Source organism: Phyllobates terribilis, unplaced genomic scaffold, assembly GCF_046119375.1.
Source record: "Phyllobates terribilis strain yellow unplaced genomic scaffold, ASM4611937v1 Scaffold_15__1_contigs__length_34870131, whole genome shotgun sequence".
Taxonomy (NCBI): Eukaryota; Metazoa; Chordata; class Amphibia; order Anura; family Dendrobatidae; genus Phyllobates; species Phyllobates terribilis.
In genome coordinates this window covers 27,000,418-27,023,941 of record NW_027362775.1, presented here as the reverse complement: position 1 = coordinate 27,023,941, position 23,524 = coordinate 27,000,418, and positions in this window count along the sequence as shown.

Below are 23,524 nucleotides of genomic sequence, written 5' to 3'. Positions count from 1 at the left end.
AGTTCTGCTGCCATAATGATATGTATGTGCTCTGGTGCTCTGCTTCTGTATTCATGTATTCCTATCTCTTTCCTCTGACAGGTCACTGTCTTTTCAGTGACCTGCCTACTCTTTTACATACTGCCTGTGTAATTTCTCTGCCCATGTGAAATTTACATCCCCAACATGGATGCCCGCGCATGTGCAGTAGCATCTTTTGGTTGCCGAGAGATGCTACTGTGCACACGCGAGCACCATTTTACTCAAAAGTCTGAGCATAGGGAACATGGTACCATAGAGCAGGACTTGAAAGAAGAGCACCATGAATCTAGCACTCAAGGTTAAACGGCGCACACGCGAACAACATAATTAAAGAAATAGGGCATGGTAGATGTGTAGAATGAGTCAGAAGGATAAAACAAAGAAAAAGAAAGAATACAGAAAAGGGGAAATGGGATGGCAAACATAGACAAGAAAAGTAAGAGCCAAAAGTAAGTTTTTTTTTATACCTGGTGAAGCGTTCAAATGACCTAAAGGGAGACAAAAGGGGGAAAAAAACAATTAGGATATATATGTAGGAAACACATAAAATTACAGTACAGACCAAAAGTTTGGACACACCTTCTCATTTAAAGATTTTTCTGTATTTTCATGACTATGAAAATTGTACATTCACACTGAAGGCATCAAAACTATGAATTAACACATGTGGAATTATATACTTAACAAAAAAGTGTGAAACAACTGAAAATATGTCTTATATTCTAGGTTCTTCAAAGTAGCCACCTTTTGCTTTGATGACTGCTTTGCACACTCTTGGCATTCTCTTGATGAGCTTCAAGAGGTAGTCACCGGAAATGGTTTTCACTTCACAGGTGTGCCCTGTCAGGTTTAATAAGTGGGATTGCCTTATAAATGGGGTTCGGACCATCAGTTGTGTTGTGCAGAAGTCAGGTGGATACACAGCTGACAGTCCTACTGAATAGACTGTTAGAATTTGTATTATGGCAAGAAAAAAGCAGCCAAATAAAGAAAAATGAGTGGCCATCATTACTTTAAGAATTGAAGGTCAGTCAGTGCGAAAAATTGGGAAAACTTTGAAAGTGTCCCCAAGTGCAGTTACAAAAACCATCAAGCGCTACAAAGAAACTGGCTCACATGAGGACCGCCCCAGGAAAGGAAGACCAAGAGTCACCTCTGCTTCTGAGGATAAGTTTATCCGAGTCATCAGCCTCAGAAATCGCAGGTTAACAGCAGCTCAGATTAGAGACCAGGACAATGCCACACAGAGTTCTAGCAGCAGACACATCTCTACAACAAGTGTTAAGAGAAGACTTTGTGCAGCAGGCCTTCATGGTAAAATAGCTGCTAGGAAACCACTGATAAGGACAGGCAACAAGCAGAAGAGACTTGTTTGGGCTAAAGAACATAAGGAATGGACATTAGACCAGTGGAAATCTGTGCTTTGGTCTGATGAGTGCAATTTGAGATCTTAGGTTCCAACCACTGTGTCTTTGTGCGACGCAGGAAAGGTGAACGGATGGACTCTACATGCCTGGTTCCCACCGTGAATTATGGAGGAGGAGGTGTGATGGTGTGGGGGTGCTTTGTTGGTGACACTGTTGGGGATTTATTCAAAATTGAAGGCATACTGAACCAGCATGGCTACCACAGCATCTTTCAGGGGCATGCTATTCCATCCAGTTTGCGTTTAGTTGGACCATCATTTATTTTTCAACAGGATAATGACCCCAAACACACCTCCAGGCTGTGTAAGGGCTATTTGACCAATAAGGAGAGTGAAGGGGTGCTACGCCAGATGACCTGGCCTCCACAGTCACCAGACCTGAACCCAATCAAGATGGTTTGGGGTGAGCTGGACCGCAGAGTGAAGGCAAAAGGGCCAACAAGTGCTAAGCATCTCTGGGAACTCCTTCAAGATTGTTGGAAGACCATTTCCGGTGACTACCACTTGAAGGTCATCAAGAGAATGCCAAGAGTGTGCAAAGCAGTCATCAAAGCAAAAAGTGGCTACTTTGAAGAACCTAGAATATAAGACATATTTTCAGTTGCTTCACACTTTTTTGTTAAGTATATAATTCCACATGTGTTAATTCATAGTTTTGATGCCTTCAGTGTGAATGTACAATTTTCATAGTCATGAAAATACAGAAAAATCTTTAAATGAGGTGTATCCAAACTTTTGGTCTATACTGTATGTATTTAACAGTAAAATTATGTCAACAGATATCGCTAATCCACTGGTTAAATAACACAGAGGAAACAAAGGAATATGTTAATCAATAAGACAGTTCATACTCTGGATTGAGGCCATATGCCTGCCTCTCCTTCAATCTGTGTATTCTGTTGCCACCTCGCCTTTTCAAAGGAATAGACTCCAAGTAGCGTAATTGTGAAACGTTATGTCCGGCAGAAACAAGATGAAAGGGAACTGGCAGCATTGTCCTCTTACACCTAATGGTAGATTTATGCTGAGGTGCGCTTTTAAGGGGTTGTACACTAATATTTAAAATATGCCAAAGCGTTTTTATAATGAAAAGCAACTTCTTTATAATTACCTTCCTCTGTCAGTGAGCGGCGCTATCACTGGCCGCTCACAGGCAGCACGTGAACCCCCGCTGACGTCCCGTTTATTGAGGCGTGACTCAGCGCTGGGGTCCCCGTGGTGGCTTCTGGGTTGAAGGCGGGGTTACCCCACCGTGTCACACCCAGCATCCACCGCGCGTTTTCCCAATGAATGGGGAGAGGGACAGCATGCGGTGGATGCTGGGTATGACTTGAGGGGATAACCCCGCACACAACCCAGCAGCCACCATGGAACGCGGAAGAGAGAGATCCCCGGCAGCAGTCTGGACTTGTCGTGACATCAGCGGATGTCAGTGCCGGCTGCAGCCGGGGGTTAAGTGATGCCTGTGAGCGGTCAGTCATAGCGCCACTCACAGGCAGAAAAGGAAGAGGGAGGCAATTACAAAGAAGCAGCTTTTCAACATAAAAATGCCTTGCCATATTTTACATAGTAGTGGACAACCCCTTTAAGTACCAGGGACCTGGGTGTATGGATATGTCCAAGTCCATAAAGGGGTTAATTAATGCAAAATGGAATGAAAGAATTAAAAATGCCATTAAGTCAAATTCCATTTAGCTAATATGTTACTTTAGACCCAAATTTTAGCCTGCACAATTTATTATGTAATTTCTCCTAAACGCAGCATTGCCCCATACATAGCAGACACTAATATTTTCTAGCTATATACAGTACATAGCATTAAGGGTAAACAATTAAAGCGGTTGTGCCACCATAAAGAATACAGTTAACCAACCAGAAAAGGTGGAAATAAATAGTTTTGTAATTTACAGTGATTCAAAATTATGCTTCATTCAAAAGTTACCAAGCTTTTACTTTTATGAATGCTGCTCTCTGGCGCCCCCTGGCGTTATTCCATTACATCCTGGTAGTGGGTGATCAGCTGGTCGGGTTTGGGCAGTTCCTGTCATAAGAGCTCCCAACCGGCAGTCTGCACAATGTATTGCAAGAAAAGAAATGAAAAATTCCATCTCCAAAAACGTTGTATTAAAAAATTCCAAGTTGTTATTACATCATTTTAAAATCTGATGAGGTCACAAGGTACATGGGGATTCACATAGCAACGCGTTTCCAATGCCAACCAGCTTTCTTTGTCAAGCTACTATGACATGATTCTGTGATCTTTTAAATATTTCTGAAACCAATATGATGCAGTGACTGGGATTGTATACGAGGGATGTGATATATCCCCCAGAATGTGTACAGAGACCTATTAAATCCATTGGAGTGCATTGCAGTCACACGCTCACCTCCGGCTGCAATGCAGGAATGAAGGTGAGCATTGACCTGGTCAGGCTATCTGGCTAAGGCAGATTAAGTAAAACCCGGCAGGGCCTTCATTTCTTGGGGGAGGCTACAGGAAGGCAGTGGGGCGGCCTCCTCCCTCCAAGCCGGGTTTTCCAGTGGCTCTTGCCACAGGTCCTTTAAAAACCCTGCACTAAGGATTAGTGTGGTTCTATGTTGGAACCTGCTAGGAGCATAGCAGGAAAGCTCATCAGGATTGAGTGTGGCTGAACCCACGCCTGGGAAGGCTCTGCACCTGTCAGGCTCTGAGTGGCCCGGCGCGGCCGTTGCCTATGGCAACCGTTGTTTAAGGACTTGTGTTATCCCAGAGGACTTTTCTGTTTACCGGTGAGTTGCTGAATAAAGCTGTTTATATTGGACTTGCTTGGGTCACTGCCTCAGTTACTGCACGGTGTGAACACCGCTGCCTTACAGCTTGGTGGAGAATGCTGGCATAGTGACTGAGGCATACCCCACTGGCCGCTGCATGACCACAATCCGGCCGGCCACCTTTCAGCCCCACCCCGTGGACAAAATGGAGGAGCTGTTAAAGCAGCTGGTACTTACCCAGCAGCAGCAGCTGCAGTCTCAGAGGTAGGAGCTGGAACAGCAGCATAATCAGCAGCAGCAGCTACTGTACCAGCAGCAGCAAAAACCAAAGAACTGTTGCTGCAACAGATTGCTGCCCTGTGGGAGACGCCGACGGCACCAGCCCCGGAACGTCGCGAGGCCAGGGACAAGGTTCGCTCAGCGTTGAGGAAGATGGGACCGGAGGACGATGTGGAAGCCTTCCTGACCATTTATGAGCGCACAGAGGAGCGGGAAAACCTACCGGATGGCCAGTGGGCAGAAGTGGTGGCTCAGTTTCTGGTCGGCGATGCCCAAAAGGCCTTCTTCGACCTCAGTCGGGAGGACGCCCAGGACGACCAGAGACTGAAAGGTGAGATCCTTGCCCGACTGGGAGTCAATACATACGTGAGGGCTCAGCATGTATTTTCATAGGCTTATGTGGAGACCCGACACGCCCGGTCTCAGGCTTATGACCTCCTGCAGCTGGTAAAGAGGTTGCTCCAGCCTGAGACTTTGTCTCCAGCCCAGATGGTGGAGAGGGTGGTGGTTGACCGGCTGGTGAGGACTCTGCCAGCCGCTATCCAAAGTTGGCTGGGGCAAGGGGACTCCAGCACACTCGACCAGGTGGTCAGCCTGATCGAGCGCTACTCGGCCATTCAGGACTTTATCCAGGACTCTGCCCCCTCGCAGCTGTCACGCCGATCCCTGCCAACTCAGGAACCTGGAAAGGGGTCGCGCCCCTCTGCTGAGGACAGTCAGCACCGTACCCGTGCTGAAGGGGTACCCCGAAATGAGAGTCGCAGGAGACCTGTTCCCTCCCAAACAGTCAGAAGACCTAACAGTACTTCCACCATTAGGTGCTGACGGTGTCAGGGGAAGGGACATGTGGTTGCTAACTGCCCCCTAACTACGGAACCCATGGACTGCGGGATTATCCACCGGGTCTCAATGTACGCCCAGACTGTCTGCACTGCGAGCGCCGACCCCCCTGACAATGAACCCCAACTGTGCCAGGTACTGGTTAATGGGTACCCCACAGAGGCCCTCCTAGATTCGGGGAGCCTAGTGACTTTGGTACATGGGTCGATGGTGGCAGGAGACAACCTCAGTGGACGGACTGTCGGGGGTTGTGTGCATCCATGGGGACCTCCGAGAGTACCCAACCACAGGTAGTTTTATCCAAGCCAAGTGGAGACATAAAACATGTGGTGGGGGTGGTAAAAACTCTTCCCTATGGGACTGTGTTGGAAAGAGACTTGCCCCTGTTCTGGACTCTGTGGAAAAACAAAATCCACTCTCCCCCGATAAAATGTATTACAGGCGCTGTACCCGACGAACCTGATTCAGGGGTACCTGCCGTAGTGGTATCCAACCTAGGGACAGAGTGTGACCCCGATAGGTTTCCCCTAGAGGTGCTGGCAGGAGAGGTCGAGGAGACCCCATCGATCCCTGAGCTGGAAGTGTCCCGGGACACGTTTGGGACAGTTCAGCTACAGGATGCCACTCTGACTCGCGGGAAAGGGTGTTAGAGGTAAATGGCGTAGCTCAACAGCCCCGTGCAGATACTGTATTTACACGCATGGTAGTCAAGAGTGAGTTGCTCTATAGGGTAGACAAAATCAGGGACCAGGTCGTGGAACAGTTAGTGGTATCTCAGTTGTACCGTCTGCAGTTGGCACACACACACCAGCTGGGTGGACAATTGGGGGTTAAAAAGATGTAAGAGCGTATCTTGCAGCGGTTCTTTTGGCTGGGGATTTACGCGGAGGTCCAAAAGTACTGTGAATCCTGCCCTGAATGTCAGTTGACCACACCCATCACAAGTTTCCGTAGCTCATTGGTACCCCTGCCAGTAATAGAGGTACCTTTTGAACGGATTGCAATGTACTTGGTAGGGTCCATTGTAAAATCCGCTCGTGGCCACCAACATATACTGGTGGTCGTTGACTGTGCCACCCGGTGCCCGGAGGCTATACCGCTATGCCACACCTCGGCATAACAAATTGCACAGGAGCTGTTTGCTATGTTCTGTCGCCTTGGACTACCTAAGGACATCCTGATGGATCAGGGGACCCCTTTTATGTCCAAAATGACAAGGGAACTGTGCAAACTGCTAAAAATTAAACAACTGCGCACCTCGGTGTACCAACCTCAAACCGACGGGCTAGTAGAACGGTTCAATAAAACCCTCAAGTTCATGTTAAAAAAGGTGGTTTCTAAGGACGGAAGGGATTGGGACATGTTGCTACCCTATTTGATGTTCGCCATCCGTGAGGTACCCCAGGCTTCCACAGGGTTCTCTCCCTTTCAGTTATTGTACGGCAGACACCCTAGAGGTCTGTTGGACGTAGCCAAAGAGACGTGGGAACAAGAGCCGACTCCACATAGGAGTATAACTGAACACGTGGCTAGCATGCAGGACCGGATCGCGGCGGTCATGCCCATCGTGAAAGAACATTTTTTAGATGCCCAGGCAGCCCAGAGGTGCACATATATTAAAATAGCCAGAGTCAGGTCTTTTAACAAGGGCGATTGGGTGTTAGTACTTGTACCCACAGCCGAGAGTAAGCTCATGGCTAAGTGGCAAGGGCCATATGAGGTTCGAGAAAAGGTGGGGGAGATAAATTACCGGTGTATCAGCCCGGAAGGAGGAAACGGGAGCAGCTTTATCATGTAAACCTGCGAAAACCTTGGAAAGATCGAGAGTGGTTAGTTACAGACATCACTCCGGGCATATCACCAGAGAGTTCTCTACCTTCAGCCAGGGATGCGTCCGGGGGAGAGGTCAGGATAAGTGATGCTCTCACTAAACAGCAGCGACGGGCGGCTCGCTCACTGGTGCAGCAGAATACCGACGTGTTCTCAGAGCTACCGGGTAGGACTACAGTTCTCCAACATGACATTGTCACCGAACCTGGGGTAAGGGTGCGAATGAGACCGCACCGGGTACCCGAAGCCCGGAGGCAAGCCATCACGGCTGAGGCAAAACAGATGCTCCAGTTAGGCGTCATTGAGAAATGACGGAGTGGGCTAGCCCCATCGTACTGATTACAAAACCAGACGGATCGTTACGCTTCCGTAACGATTTCCGAAAACTAAATGAAGTGTCGAAGATTGACCTTTATCCAATGCCCAGGGTGGATGAGCTGATTGAGAGACTGGGGTAGGCCCAGTACTTTACCACGCTCGATCTCACCAAGGGTTACTGGCAGGTACCTCTCACGAAATCGGAGGAGGAAAAGACCGCCTTCATAACTCCGGAGGGTCTATATCACTATGCGGTCTTACCTTTTGGGTTACATGGGGCCCTGGCTACATTCCAGAGGTTGATGGACATAGTGCTCAAGTCTCATCAGGAGTACGCCTCCGCATATCTAGATGATATTATCATCTTTAGCACCGACTGGCATACGCATCTATCCCAGGTACAAGCAGTGCTGGATTCTCTCAGAGCAGCGGAGTTAACGGCAAACCCGAAAAAATGTGCGATAGGGCTAGAGGAAGCCCGATATTTGGGGTATGTGATTGGCCGAGGAGTTATCAAGCCCCAAATCAATAAAGTTGAGGCCATAAAAAATTGGCCTAAACCGTCAAGTACACAGCAGGTGAGGGCGTTCCTTGACATCCTTGGGTATTACCGCTGGTTTATACCTAATTTTGCTGGGAGAACGGCGGCCCTGACCGATCTCTTGAAAGGAAAAAAATCAGTAATGGTTCAGTCGAACCTTCAGGCAGAAGAAGCCTTTCAGTCCATGAAGTTGGCCCTGTATGGACAGCCGGTCCTCATCAGCCCCAACTTCAAGGAAACTTTCATTGTACAGACAGATGCCTCAGAAGTAGGCCCAGGGTGCCAGTGGCGACTTTGCCAATCCTGGTGTTATGTGGCAAATGCCAAGCGTCCTGCACGGTGTTGGGCTGTGAGCACAACCCCCATCTGTGGACGTCAGACCATCATACCACCCTCATGGAGTCGGTTTCCAACCGATTGTGCAGACACATGCACATTTGTGACCTGCTGGAGGTCATTTTGCACGGCTCTGGCAGTGCTCCTCCTGTTCCTCCTTGCACAAAGGCGGAGGTAGCGGTCCTGCTGCTGGGTTGTTGCCCTCCTACGGCCCTCTCCACGTCTCCTTTTGTACTGGCCTGTCTCCTGGTAGTGCCTCCAGCCTCTGGACACTACGGTGACAGACACAGCAAACCTTCTTGCCACAGCTTGCATTGATGTGCCATCCAGAATGAGCTGCACTACCTGAGCAACTTCTGTGGGTTGTCGAGTCCGTCTCATGCTACCACAAGTATGAAAGTACAACCAACATTCAAAAGTGACCAAAACATCAGCCAGAAAGCATTGGTACTGAGATATGGTCTGTGCTCCCCACCTGCAGAACCACTCCTTTATTGAGGGTGTCTTGAAAATTGACAATCATTTTCATCTATTGTCTATTCCATTTGCAAAACAGCATATGAAATTGATTGTCAATCAGTGTTGCTTCCTAAGTGGACAGTTTGATTTCACAGAAGTTTGATTTACTTGGAGTTATATTCTGTTGTTTAAGTGTTCCCTTTATTTTTTGAGCAGTGTATTTGATATGTAACTTTCTATGTATTTGTCTCTACTTGTTCTTATTGGGGTTTGTTGTTAAGAGTTTTTTTTTAATATGGGTGTGATCTCATTGGTCATGTAATCGGTGTATTACTTGTAATTGGTTTCGGAAATATTTAAAAGATCACAGAACCATGTCATAGTAGCTTGACAAAGAAAGGTGGTTGGCATTGGAAACGCGTTGCTATGTGAATCCCCATGTACCTTGTGACCTCATCAGATTTTAAAATGATGTAATAACAACTTGGAATTTTTTAATACAACGTTTTTGGAGATGGAATTTTTCATTTCTTTTCTTGCAATACATTGTGCAGACTGCCGGTTGGGAGCTCTTATGACAGGAACTGCCCAAACCCGACCAGCTGATCACCCACTACCAGGACGTAATGGAATAACGCCAGGGGGCGCCAGAGAGCAGCATTCATAAAAGTAAAAGCTTGGTAACTTTTGAATGAAGCATAATTTTGAATCACTGTAAATTACAAAACTATTTATTTCCACCTTTTCTGGTTGGTTTACTGTATTCTTTATGGTGGCACAACCGCTTTAATTGTTTACCCTTAATGCTATGTACTGTATATAGCTAGAAAATATTAGTGTCTGCTATGTATGGGGCAATGCTGCGTTTAGGAGAAATTACATAATAAATTGTGCAGGCTAAAATTTGGGTCTAAAGTAACATATTAGCTGAATGGAATTTGACTTAATGGAATTTTTCACTTCTTTTTTTGCATTGATTCCAAGTGTGACCACACGTTGTTCCTGGCTTCAACACACTGAAATCCCTGGAGGGTGAGCTGACTTCCATTTGTTCTCTATTGTTATGCACCATGTACTCTTGGTCACAAGGCCCCCTGCTGTAAGCACAGAGTGTCTGTCATTCACCCCCTCCCCCTGTGCTCATAGCTGATCTCCAGGTGGGACACCTCCTCCCCCTGCTTCATAGCTGATCTCGGGGTGAGACACTCCCCCCCCCCCCTGCACTCACAGCTGATCAACGGGTGAGATACCTCCCCCCTGTGTTCACAGATGATCTCCAGGTGAGATACTCCCTCCCATTGTGCTCACAGCTCATAGCTCATCTCCAGGTTAGACACCCTCTCCCCCTGCGCTCACAGCTCATCTCCGGGTGAGATCATCTGCTTCACAGACTTGAGAGCCCGATAGCAGGGAAACACTTCCCATGCTTAGTCTGTGAAGCAGATGATCTCATCCAGAGCTGAGCTGTGAGCACAGGGGGAGGAGGTGTCTCACCTGGAGATGAGCTGTGAGTGCAGGGGAGTATCTCACCTAGAGATCAGCAGTGAGTCAGTTGACCACACCCACCGCAAGTTTCCGTAGCTCATTGGTACCCCTGCCAGTAATAGAGGTACCTTTTGAACGGATTGCAATGGACTTGGTAGGGTCCATTGTAAAATCCGCTCGTGGCCACCAACATATACTGGTGGTCGTTGACTGTGCCACCCGGTGCCCGGAGGCTATACCGCTATGCAACACCTCGGCATAACAAATTGCACAGGAGCTGTTTGCTATGTTCTGTCGCCTTGGACTACCTAAGGAGATCCTGATGGATCAGGGGACCACTTTTATGTCCAAAATGACAAGGGAACTGTGCAAACTGCTAAAAATTAAACAATTGCGCACCTCGGTGTACCAACCTCAAACCGACGGGCTAGTAGAACGGTTCAATAAAACCCTCAAGTTCATGTTAAAAAAGGTGGTTTCTAAGGACGGAAGGGATTGGGACATGTTGCTACCTTATTTGATGTTCGCCATCCGTGAGGTACCCCAGGCTTCCACAGGGTTCTCTCCCTTTGAGTTATTGTACGGCAGACACCCTAGAGGTCTGTTGGACGTAGCCAAAGAGACGTGGGAACAAGAGCCGACTCCACATAGGAGTATAACTGAACACGTGGCTAGCATGCAGGACCGGATCGCGGCGGTCATGCCCATCGTGAAAGAACATTTGTTAGATGCCTAGGCAGCCCAGAGGTGCACATATATTAAAATAGCCAGAGTCAGGTCTTTTAACAAGGGCGATTGGGTGTTAGTACTTGTACCCACAGCCGAGAGTAAGCTCATGGCCAAGTGGCAAGGGCCATATGAGGTTCGAGAAAAGGTGGGGGAGATAAATTACCGGTGTATCAGCCCGGAAGGAGGAAACGGGAGCAGCTTTATCATGTAAACCTGCGAAAACCTTGGAAAGATCGAGAGTGGTTAGTTACAGACATCACTCCGGGCATATCACCAGAGAGTTCTCTACCTTCAACCAGGGATGCGTCCGGGGAGAGGTCAGGATAAGTGATGCTCTCACTAAACAGCAGCGACGGGCGGCTCGCTCACTGGTGCAGCAGAATACCGACGTGTTCTCAGAGCTACCGGGTAGGACTACAGTTCTCCAACATGACATTGTCACCGAACCTGGGGTAAGGGTGCGAATGAGACCGTACCGGGTACCCGAAGCCCGGAGGCAAGCCATCACCGCTGAGGTAAAACAGATGCTCCAGTTAGGCGTCATCGAGAAATGACGGAGTGGGCTAGCCCCATCGTACTGATTACGAAACCAGACGGATCGTTACGCTTCCGTAACGATTTCCGAAAACTAAATGAAGTGTCGAAGATTGACCTTTATCCAATGCCCAGGGTGGATGAGCTGATTGAGAGACTGGGGTAGGCCCAGTACTTTACCACGCTCGATCTCACCAAGGGTTACTGGCAGGTACCTCTCACGAAATCGGAGGAGGAAAAGACCGCCTTCATAACTCCGGAGGGTCTATATCACTATGCGGTCTTACCTTTTGGGTTACATGGGGCCCTGGCTACATTCCAGAGGTTGATGGACATAGTGCTCAAGTCTCATCAGGAGTACGCCTCCGCATATCTAGATGATATTATCATCTTTAGCACCGACTGGCATACGCATCTATCCCAGGTACAAGCAGTGCTGGATTCTCTCAGAGCAGCGGAGTTAACGGCAAACCCGAAAAAATGTGCGATAGGGCTAGAGGAAGCCCGATATTTGGGGTATGTGATTGGCCGAGGAGTTATCAAGCCCCAAATCAATAAAGTTGAGGCCATAAAAAATTGGCCTAAACCGTCAAGTACACAGCAGGTGAGGGCGTTCCTTGACATCCTTGGGTATTACCGCTGGTTTATACCTAATTTTGCTGGGAGAACGGCGGCCCTGACCGATCTCTTGAAAGGAAAAAAATCAGTAATGGTTCAGTCGAACCTTCAGGCAGAAGAAGCCTTTCAGTCCATGAAGTTGGCCCTGTATGGACAGCCGGTCCTCATCAGCCCCAACTTCAAGGAAACTTTCATTGTACAGACAGATGCCTCAGAAGTAGGCCCAGGGTGCCAGTGGCGACTTTGCCAATCCTGGTGTTATGTGGCAAATGCCAAGCGTCCTGCACGGTGTTGGGCTGTGAGCACAACCCCCATCTGTGGACGTCAGACCATCATACCACCCTCATGGAGTCGGTTTCCAACCGATTGTGCAGACACATGCACATTTGTGACCTGCTGGAGGTCATTTTGCACGGCTCTGGCAGTGCTCCTCCTGTTCCTCCTTGCACAAAGGCGGAGGTAGCGGTCCTGCTGCTGGGTTGTTGCCCTCCTACGGCCCTCTCCACGTCTCCTTTTGTACTGGCCTGTCTCCTGGTAGTGCCTACAGCCTCTGGACACTACAGTGACAGACACAGCAAACCTTCTTGCCACAGCTTGCATTGATGTGCCATCCAGAATGAGCTGCACTACCTGAGCAACTTCTGTGGGTTGTCGAGTCCGTCTCATGCTACCACAAGTATGAAAGTACAACCAACATTCAAAAGTGACCAAAACATCAGCCAGAAAGCATTGGTACTGAGATATGGTCTGTGCTCCCCACCTGCAGAACCACTCCTTTATTGAGGGTGTCTTGAAAATTGCCAATCATTTTCATCTATTGTCTATTCCATTTGCAAAACAGCATGTGAAATTGATTGTCAATCAGTGTTGCTTCCTAAGTGGACAGTTTGATTTCACAGAAGTTTGATTTACTTGGAGTTATATTCTGTTGTTTAAGTGTTCCCTTTATTTTTTGAGCAGTGTATTTGATATGTAACTTTCTATGTACAGTCATGGCCAAAAGTTTTGAGAATGACACCAAAATTATATTTTCACATGATCTGCTGGCCTCTGGTTTTTATTAGTGTTTGTCTGATGTTTATATCACATACAGAAATATAATTGCAATCATATTATGAGTACCAATAGGTTACATTGACAGTTAGAATGAGTTAATGCAGCAAGTCAATATTTGCAGTGTTGCCCCTTCTTCTTCAAGACCTCTGTAATTCTCCCTGGCATGCTCTCAATCAACTTTTGGACCAAATCCTGACTGATAGCAGTCCATTCTTGCATAATCAATGCTTGCATTTTGCCAGAATTTGTTGGTTTTTGTTTGTCCACCCGTAACTTGATGATTGACCACAAGTTCTCAATGGGATTAAGATCTGGGGAGTTTCCAGGCCATGGACCCAAAATCTCTATGTTTTGTTCCATGAGTCATTTAGTTATCACCTTTGCTTTATGGCAAGGTGCTCCATCATGCTGGAAAAGGCATTGTTGGGCGCCAAACTGCTCTTGGACGGTTGGGAGTATTTGTTCTTGGAGGACATTCTGGTACCATTCTTTTTTCATTTCTGTGTTTTTAGGCAAGACTGTGAGTGAGCCGATTCCCTTGGCTGAGAAGCAACCCCACACATGAATGGTTTCAGGATGCTTTACAGTTGGCATGAGACAAGACTGGTGGTAGCGCTCACCTCTTCTTCTCCGAATAAGCTGTTTTCCAGATGTCCCAAACAATCGAAAAGGGGATTCATCAGAGAAAATGACTTTGCCCCAGTCCTCAGCAGTCCACTCCCTGTACCTTTTTCAGAATATCAGTCGGTCCCTGATGTTTTTTCTGGAGAGAAGTGGCTTCTTTGCTGCCCTCCTTGAAACCAGCACTTGCTCAAAGAGTCTCCGCCTCACAGTGCGTGCAGAAGCACTCACACCAGCCTGCTGCCATTCCTGAGCAAGCTCGGCACTGCTGGTAGTCAGATCCCACAGCTGAAACAGTTTTAAGATACGGTCCTGGCGCTTGATGGTCTTTCTTGGGCGCCCTGGAGCCTTTTTGACAACAATGGAAGCTCTCTCCTTGAAGTTCTTGATGATGCGATAGATTGTTGACTGAGGTGCAATCTTTGTAGCTGCGATACTCTTCCCTGTTAGGTCATTTTTGTGCAGTGCAATGATGGCTGCACATGTTTCTTTAGAGATAACCATGGTTAACTGAAGAGAAACAATGATACCAAGAACCAGCCTCCTTTTAAAGTGTCCAGTGATGTCATTCTTACTTAATCATGACTGATTGATCGCCGGCCCTGTCCTCATCAACACCCACACCTGTGTTAATGGATCAATCACTAAAACGATGTTAGCTGCTCCTTTTAAGGCAGGACTGCACTGATGTTGAAATGTGTTTTGGGGGTTAAAGTTCATTTTCTGGGCAAATATTGACTTTGCAAGTACAGTAATTGCTGTTAAGCTGATCACTCTTTGACATTCAGGAGTATATGCAAATTGCCATTACAAAAAATGAAGCAGTAAACTTTGGAAAAATTACTATTTGTCTCATTCTCAATACTTTTGGCCATGACTGTATTTGTCTCTACTTGTTCTTATTGGGGTGTGTTGTTAAGAGTTTTTTTTTAATATGGGTGTGATCTCATTGGTCATGTAATCGGTGTATTACTTGTAATTGGTTTCGGAAATATTTAAAAGATCACAGAACCATGTCATAGTAGCTTGACAAAGAACGGTGGTTGGCATTGGAAACGCGTTGCTATGTGAATCCCCATGTACCTTGTGACCTCATCAGATGTTAAAATGATGTAATAACAACTTGGAATTTTTTAATACAACTTTTTTGGAGATGGAATTTTTCATTTCTTTTCTTGCAATACATTGTGCAGACTGCCGGTTGGGAGCTCTTATGACAGGAACTGCCCAAACCCGACCAGCTGATCACCCACTACCAGGACGTAATGGAATAACGCCAGGGGGCGCCAGAGAGCAGCATTCATAAAAGTAAAAGCTTGGTAACTTTTGAATGAAGCATAATTTTGAATCACTGTAAATTACAAAACTATTTATTTCCACCTTTTCTGGTTGGTTTACTGTATTCTTTATGGTGGCACAACCGCTTTAATTGTTTACCCTTAATGCTATGTACTGTATATAGCTAGAAAATATTAGTGTCTGCTATGTATGGGGCAATGCTGCGTTTAGGAGAAATTACATAATAAATTGTGCAGGCTAAAATTTGGGTCTAAAGTAACATATTAGCTGAATGGAATTTGACTTAATGGAATTTTTCACTTCGACCACAGGTTGTTCCTGGCTTCAACACACTGAAATCCCTGGAGGGTGAGCTGACTTCCATTTGTTCTCTATTGTTATGCACAATGTATTCTTTGTCACAAGGCTCCCTGCTGTAAGCACAGAGTGTCTGTCATTCACCCCCTCCCCCTGTGCTCATAGCTGATCTCCAGGTGGGACACCTCCTCCCCCTGCTTCATAGCAGATCTCGGGGTGAGACACTCCCTCCCCCTGCACTCACAGCTGATCAACGGGTGAGATACCTCCTCCCCTGTGTTCACAGATGATCTCCAGGTGAGATACTCCCTCCCATTGTGCTCACAGCTCATAGCTCATCTCCAGGTTAGACACCCTCTCCCCCTGCGCTCACAGCTCATCTCCGGGTGAGATCATCTGCTTCACAGACTTGAGAGCCCGATAGCAGGGAAACACTTCCCATGCTTAGTCTGTGAAGCAGATGATCTTATCCAGAGCTGAGCTGTGAGCACAGGGGGAGGAGGTGTCTCACCCGGAGATGAGCTGTGAGTGCAGGGGAGTATCTCACCTAGAGATCAGCAGTGAGCGCAGGGGGAATCTCACTCTGAGATGAGCTGTGAGGGCAGGGGGAGGAGGTGTCTCACCTGGAGATGAGCTGTGAGTGCAGGGGAGTATCTCACCTAGAGATCAGCAGTGAGTGCAGGGGGAATCTCACTCTGAGATGAGCTGTGAGTGCAGGGGGAGGCTGTGTCTCACCCGGAGATCAGCAGTGAGCGCAGGAGGAGGGGGTGTCTCACCCGGAGATCAGCAGTGAGCGCAGGAGGAGGGGGTATCTCACCCGGAGATCAGCAGTGAGCGCAGGGAAAGGGTTTATCTCACTCAGAGATGAGCTGAGAGGGCAGTGGAGTATCTCACTCGGAGAAGAGCTGTGAGGGCAGGGGAGTAACTCACTCGGAGATGAGCTGTGAGGGCAGGGAAGTATCTCACTCAGAGATGAGCTGTGAGGGCAGGGGAGTATCTCACTCGGAGATGAGCTGAGAGGGCAGTGGAGTATCTCACTCGGAGATGAGCTGTGAGGGCAGGGAAGTATCTCACTCGGAGATGAGCTGTGAGGGCAGGGGAGTTTCTCACTCGGAGATGAGCTGAGAGGGCAGTGGAGTATCTCACTCGGAGATGAGCTATGAGGGCAGGGGAGTATCTCACTCGGAGATGAGCTGTGAGGGCAGGGGAGTATCTCACTCGGAGATGAGCTGTGAGGGCAGGGGAATATCTCACTCGGAGATGAGCTGTGAGGGCAGGGGAGTATCTCACTCGGAGATGAGCTGTGAGGGCAGGGGAGTAACTCACTCGGAGATGAGCTGTGAGGGCAGGGGAGTATCTCACTGGGAGATGAGCTGTGAGGGCAGGGGAGTATCTCACTGGGAGATGAGCTGTGAGGGCAGGGGAGTATGTCACTGGGAGATGAGCTGTGAGGGCAGGGGAGTATCTCACTCGGAGATGAGCTGTGAGGGCAGGGGAGTATCTCACTCGGAGATGAGCTGTGAGGGCAGGGAAGTATCTCACTCGGAGATGAGCTGTGAGGGCAGTGGAGTATCTCACTCGGAGATGAGCTATGAGGGCAGGGGAGTATCTCACTCGGAGATGAGCTGTGAGGGCAGTGGAGTATCTCACTCGGAGATGAGCTGTGAGGGCAGGGGAGTAACTCACTCGGAGATGAGCTATGAGGGCAGGGGAGTATCTCACTCGGAGATGAGCTGTGAGGGCAGGGGAGTATCTCACTCGGAGATGAGCTGTGAGGGCAGGGGAGTATCTCACTCGGAGATGAGCTGTGAGGGCAGGGGAGTATCTCACTCGGAGATGAGCTGTGAGGGCAGGGGAGTATCTCACTCGGAGATGAGCTGAGAGGGCAGTGGAGTATCTCACTCGGAGATGAGCTGTGAGGGCAGGGGAGTAACTCACTCGGAGATGAGCTGTGAGGGCAGGGAAGTATCTCACTCAGAGATGAGCTGTGAGGGCAGTGGAGTATCTCACTCGGAGATGAGCTGTGAGAGCAGGGAAGTATCTCACTCGGAGATGAGCTGTGAAGGCAGGGGAGTTTCTCACTCGGAGATGAGCTGAGAGGGCAGTGGAGTATCTCACTCGGAGATGAGCTATGAGGGCAGGGGAGTATCTCACTCGGAGATGAGCTGTGAGGGCAGGGGAGTATCTCACTCGGAGATAAGCTGTGAGGGCAGTGGAGTATCTCACTCGGAGATGAGCTGTGAGGGCAGGGAAGTATCTCACTCGGAGATGAGCTGTGAGGGCAGGGGAGTATCTCACTCGGAGATGAGCTATGAGGGCAGGGAAGTATCTCACTCGGAGATGAGCTGTGAGGGCAGGGGAGTATCTCACTCGGAGATAAGCTGTGAGGGCAGGGGAGTATCTCACTCGGAGATGAGCTGAGAGGGCAGTGGAGTATCTCACTCGGAGATGAGCTATGAGGGCAGGGGAGTATCTCACTCGGAGATGAGCTGTGAGGGCAGGGGAGTATCTCACTCGGAGATAAGCTGTGTGTATACCTTGACTTCTCCAAAGCGTTTGATACCGTGCCACACAAAAGGTTGGTATATAAAATGAGAATGCTTGGTCTGGGGGATAATGTGTGCAAGTGGGTAAATAGCTGGCTGAGTGATAGAAAGCAGAGGGTGGTTATCAATGGAGTAAGCTCAGGGTGTGTCAGGGTTACTAGCGGGGTGCCTCAAGGGTCTGTCTTGGGCCCTATATTATTTAATATATTTATTAATGATCTAGTGGAAGGGTTGCATAGTAAAATAGCAATATTTGCAGATGATACTAAACTTTGTAAAGTAGTTAATACAGATGAGGACAGGGCACAGCTACAGGAGGATTTAGATAAATTGGGGAGTTGGGCCAAAAAATGGCAAATGGGGTTCAATGCCGATAAATGTAAGGTCATGCACATGGGAAAGAAAAACAGCAGTCACCCATACATATTAAATGGGAAACCGTTGGGGAAATCTGACATGGAGAAGGACCTGGGCGTCTTGGTTAACAGCAAATTAAATTGGAGTGCCCAGTGTCAGGCAGCAGCTGAGAAGGCAAAAAGAGTCATGGCATGCATCAGAAGAGGAATAGGGGCATATGATGAGAACATTGTTCTTCCTCTGTATAAAGCACTGGTAAGGCCGCACTTAGAATATTGTGCACAGTTCTGGGCTCCGGTGCTCAGGAAAGACATATTGGAGCTAGAGAGGGTACAAAGGAGGGCGACTAAGGTAATAAAGGGAATGGAGGGACTAGAATACCCAGAGAGGTTGTCAAAATTAGGCCTATTTACATTGGAAAAGAGAAGGCTTTGGGGAGACCTCATAAACATGTATAAATACATCAGGGGGCAGTACAGAGATCTCTCCCATGACCTGTTTATACCAAGTACCAAGGATGGTGACAAAGACGAGGGGGCACACTATGCGTCTGGAGGAAAGGAGGTTCCTGCACCAGCATAAAAGGGGATTCTTTACGGTCAGAGCCGTGAGACTCTGGAACTCTCTGGGAGAGGAAGTGGTGATGTCCAACTCACTTAAAGAGTTCAAGAGAGGCCTGGACGCCTTTCTTGAGAACAATAAAATTACATCTTATGCTTAGTTAATTAATCCAGGGATTTAATCTTACTGCCAGATTGGTGTCGGGAAGTGAATTTTTCCTCAGTGATGTAAATTGGCCTATACCTCATGGTTTTTTGTTGCCTTCCCCTGGATCAACGCTGCGGAATAGCTGCAGTGCACAAGAAATAGGCTGAACTGGATGGACGCTTGTCTTTTTTCGGCCTTATAAACTATGTAACTATGTAACTATGAGGGCAGGGGAGTATCTCACTCGGAGATGAGCTGTGAGGGCAGGGGAGTATCTCACTCGGAGATGAGCTGTGAGGGCAGGGGAGTATCTCACTCGGAGATGAGCTGTGAGGGCAGGGGAGTATCTCACTCGGAGATGAGCTGTGAGGGCAGGGGAGTATCTCACTCGGAGATGAGCTGTGAGGGCAGGGGAGTATCTCACTCGGAGATGAGCTGTGAGGGCAGGGGAGTATCTCACTCGGAGATGAGCTGTGAGGGCAGGGGAGTATCTCACTCGGAGATGAGCTGTGAGGGCAGGGGAGTATCTCACTCGGAGATGAGCTGTGAGGGCAGGGGAGTATCTCACTCGGAGATGAGCTGTGAGGGCAGGGGAGTATCTCACTCGGAGATGAGCTGTGAGGGCAGGGAAATATCTCACTCGGAGATGAGCTGCGAGGACAGGGAAGTATCTCACTCGGAGATGAGCTGTGAGGGCACGGGAGTATCTCACTCGGAGATGAGCTGTGAGGGCAGGGGAGTATCTCACTCGGAGATGAGCTGTGAGGGCAGGGGAGTATCTCACTCGGAGATGAGCTGTGAGGGCAGGGGAGTATCTCACCTAGAGATCAGCAGTGAGTGCAGGGGGAGGGGGTATCTCACTCGGAGATGAGCTGTGAGTGCAGAGGGAGGCCATGTCTCACCCGGAGATCAGCAGTGAGCACAGGGGGAGGGGGTATCTCACCCGGAGATTAACTATGAGCTCAGGGGGAGGGGGTATCTCATCCGGAGATCAACTGAGAGCTATGAGCAGAGGAGGAGGGGGTTTTCTGACCCAGAGGTGAGCTGTGAGCGCATTGGGAGGGGGTATCTCACCCGGAGATCAGCTGTGAGCTATGAGCACAGGGGGAGGGGGTGAATCACACACACTCTGTTCTTACAGCAGGGAGTGTTGTGACAGAGAATACATTTTGCATGCTGCGGGTAGGGAGCTCTTACGCAAGGAACTGCGCAAACCCGACCAGCTGATCACCTACTACCAGGACGTAGTGGAATAACGCCAGGGGGCGCCAGAGAACAGCATTTGAAAAATAAAAGCTTGGTATCTTTTGAATGAAGCATAATTTTGAATCACTATACATTACAAAACAATTTATTTACACCTTTTCTGGTTGGTCAATTGTATTCTTTATGGTGGCACAACCGCTTTAAGTTTAAAATTTCACATTTTTCTAAATTTTTAGAAAATCTGGGATATTTTCATGAATAACAACAAAACGTATTAATTTAAAATTTACCAGCTGCAACAGGTACAATTTGTTCCAAAAAGAAGATCAGAAATATCAGACTGACTAGCAGAAGCATTTCAAAGTTATTACCAAATAAAGTGACGTTTCAGATATGAAAAATGGGGCTGTCAGAAAGGTTAATACTGATTACCATGAGACAGGGTTAAGAAACATGAAATGGTAATGTGCAGTACATACCTATTGTAGTGCCGGCGTCCCTGCCCTCTGCTAGGCAGGGACGCTGCTCCTCTCACCGCTCTGCTCCGTGCCCGGCATCCTCCCCCCGCTCTGCTGTCAGCGCGCGCTCCGTCCCGGCGTCCCCCTCCTGCTCTGCTCTCAGCGCGCGCTCCTTCCCGGCCCCTGTGCTTAGGGCGCGCGCGCGCGCGCTCCCCTCCTCTTAAAGGGGCCGCGCGCGCCGCCCTAAAGAGTCCCCGGCCAATGGCCGGAGGACTTCATCATATATAAGGCACCTCCTCCAAAATGGAGGTGCCCGAGCAATGTTGTTTGCACCTGTGTCTCACCTGTGCTTCAGCCCTCAGGTCCCGTTGCCAGTTACCTGCCAGTTACCTGCCAGTTTCCTGCCAGTTTCCTGCTAGTTACCTGCCTGATTCCTGCCTGAATACTTGTTACCTGCCTGCCTGCCTGAGGTCCGACGGTCTGCCTTACAACTCCGGTCAGTCTGTCTAAGGACCAACTTGTCCGCTCACCTGGGAGCGCACATCAGCTACCTGCCTGCTTGCCTGAGGTCCGACGGTCTGCCTTACAACTCCGGTCAGTCTGTCTATGGACCAGCTTGCCCGCTCACCTGGGAGCGCTTCTCCGCTACCTGCCTGCTGGCCAGCCCGGAGGCTCCGTTGTCACGTGCTGTGACCACCAGCTATCTCAGAGACTCTTGCCCGCTCACCTGGGAGCGCATCTCCGTTACCTGCCTGCTTGCCAGCCCGGAGGTCCCGTTGTCACGTGCGGTGACCACCAGCTATTCCAGAGATTCTTGCCCGCTCACCTGGGAGCGCTTCTCCGTTACCTACCTGCCTGCCAGCCCGGAGGTTCCGCCGTCACGTGCCGTGACCACCTGCTATTCCAGAGACTCTCGCTTGCTCACCTGGGAGCACACATCTACCATCTGCCTGCTAGCCTACCCGGAGGCTCTGCCATCACAGGTCGTACCTACCCCTTACCCAGAGACTGTCCTGATCACTTGCCGTAACTCCCTGTCCGTTCTCCCAGAGACTGCCACCCGCTCCCTTACAAGGGCCGCCCCCTTGTATAGTAGCTCAGAGGTTCCGCCTCCTGGACCCGTTACAGTTTGCTCGGGCCATGGAACCCGGTGGCACCCAAGCTCCCTCGCTCTCGGACCTCTGTCTTGAACTGTCCCGTCAGAGGTCCCAACAGGAGGCCATCCTGGGTCACCTGCGGAATGTTAATACTCGCCTGAACACTCTGTCTGATCCACCAACAACCTCCGCCAGTGCCATATCTTGCAATCCGGCAGCTCCGCTGCCCACTAATACTATGGTATCCTACCCCGGACCCCGGCTCTCTGCACCTCCTCGCTTCGGAGGCGACCCCGTCCAGGCTCGGGGCTTCATAAATCAGTGCACCCTGCACTTTGAACTTTTGTCCCATCAGTTTAATTCCGACCGGGCCAAAATTGCCTTTATCATGTCCCATCTCACCGGGGAGGCCCTGGCCTGGCTAAATCCTCTATGGGAGAGAGGAGACCCCCTGGTGTCCAACTTGCCTGCTTTTCTCTCGGCTTTCCGGAAAGTCTTCGACGAACCCGGACGGAAGACCTCATCCGCATCCTCTCTGCTACGCCTCCGTCAGGAGGGTCTCACCGTGGGCCAATATGCCATACGGTTCCGCACCCTTGCCTCGGAGCTGGCCTGGGATAACGACGCTCTGGTATCCGTCTTCTGGGAGGGTCTGTCCGGTCGTATTAAAGATGAACTTGCTGGTCGGGACATTCCTACCTCTCTCGATGATCTAATAACCCTTGCCACCCGGATTGACCTACGGTTCCAAGAGCGTGCCAAAGAGGTCACCCGTGAGAGAAGGATTCCACGTTTAGCTCCTACTTTCCAGAAACCCGTCATTCCCTCCGTCTCTCCCCAGGTACACTCTCCTGAGCCTATGCAGGTCGACCAGACCAAGATGGTCAAAACCCGTCAGGACTCACGCCGTGCCGAGGGGAGCTGCTTCTACTGTGGCAGTAAGGAGCACCGGATCCGTGCCTGCCCGGAGAGGTCGGGAAACGCCTGTGTCTAGGTTCGCTCAGAGAGGTCCACCTAGACAAGAATAAATCCTCTCCATCCCTGCTGTTGTCTGTTTCGATCATCTACGGGGAGAACCGTTATTTCGAACTAGCCCAACTTGACTCTGGAGCAGCCGGGAACCTTATTTCACAGTCCCTGGTTGAGAAATACCGCATCCCCACCAAACCTCTGGCTGTACCCTTGTCTGTCGCTGCCGTGGATGGGGGCCTCTTACCTCGCCCCATTCAACTCATCACCGAATCCATTACCCTGCAGGTGGGAATGCTGCATTCTGAAAGTATCTCCTTTCATGTTCTGCCTGGACTCTCTCACGCCCTCTTGCTAGGTCTACCCTGGCTCCAGAGACATGCACCCGTGCTAGACTGGCAAACCGGAGAGGTCCTTCGCTGGGGACAAGACTGTCATAAAACCTGCCTGGTTCCCGTCCATCCCGTCCGTCCTTCTCCTACCCCAGCTAATCTACCTGGACTTCCGATTCCTTATTGGTCTTATGCAGATGTCTTTAATAAAAAGGAGGCAGAGACATTACCACCACATAGACCATACGACTGTCCCATCGATCTGCTACCCGGTACTACTCCTCCCCGTGGGCGTATCTATCCTTTATCCGCTGCTGAGACCCGGTCAATGTCCGAATATATTGAGGAGAATCTGGCCAGAGGATTCATCCGGAAATCTACCTCCCCGGCGGGAGCAGGCTTCTTTTTCGT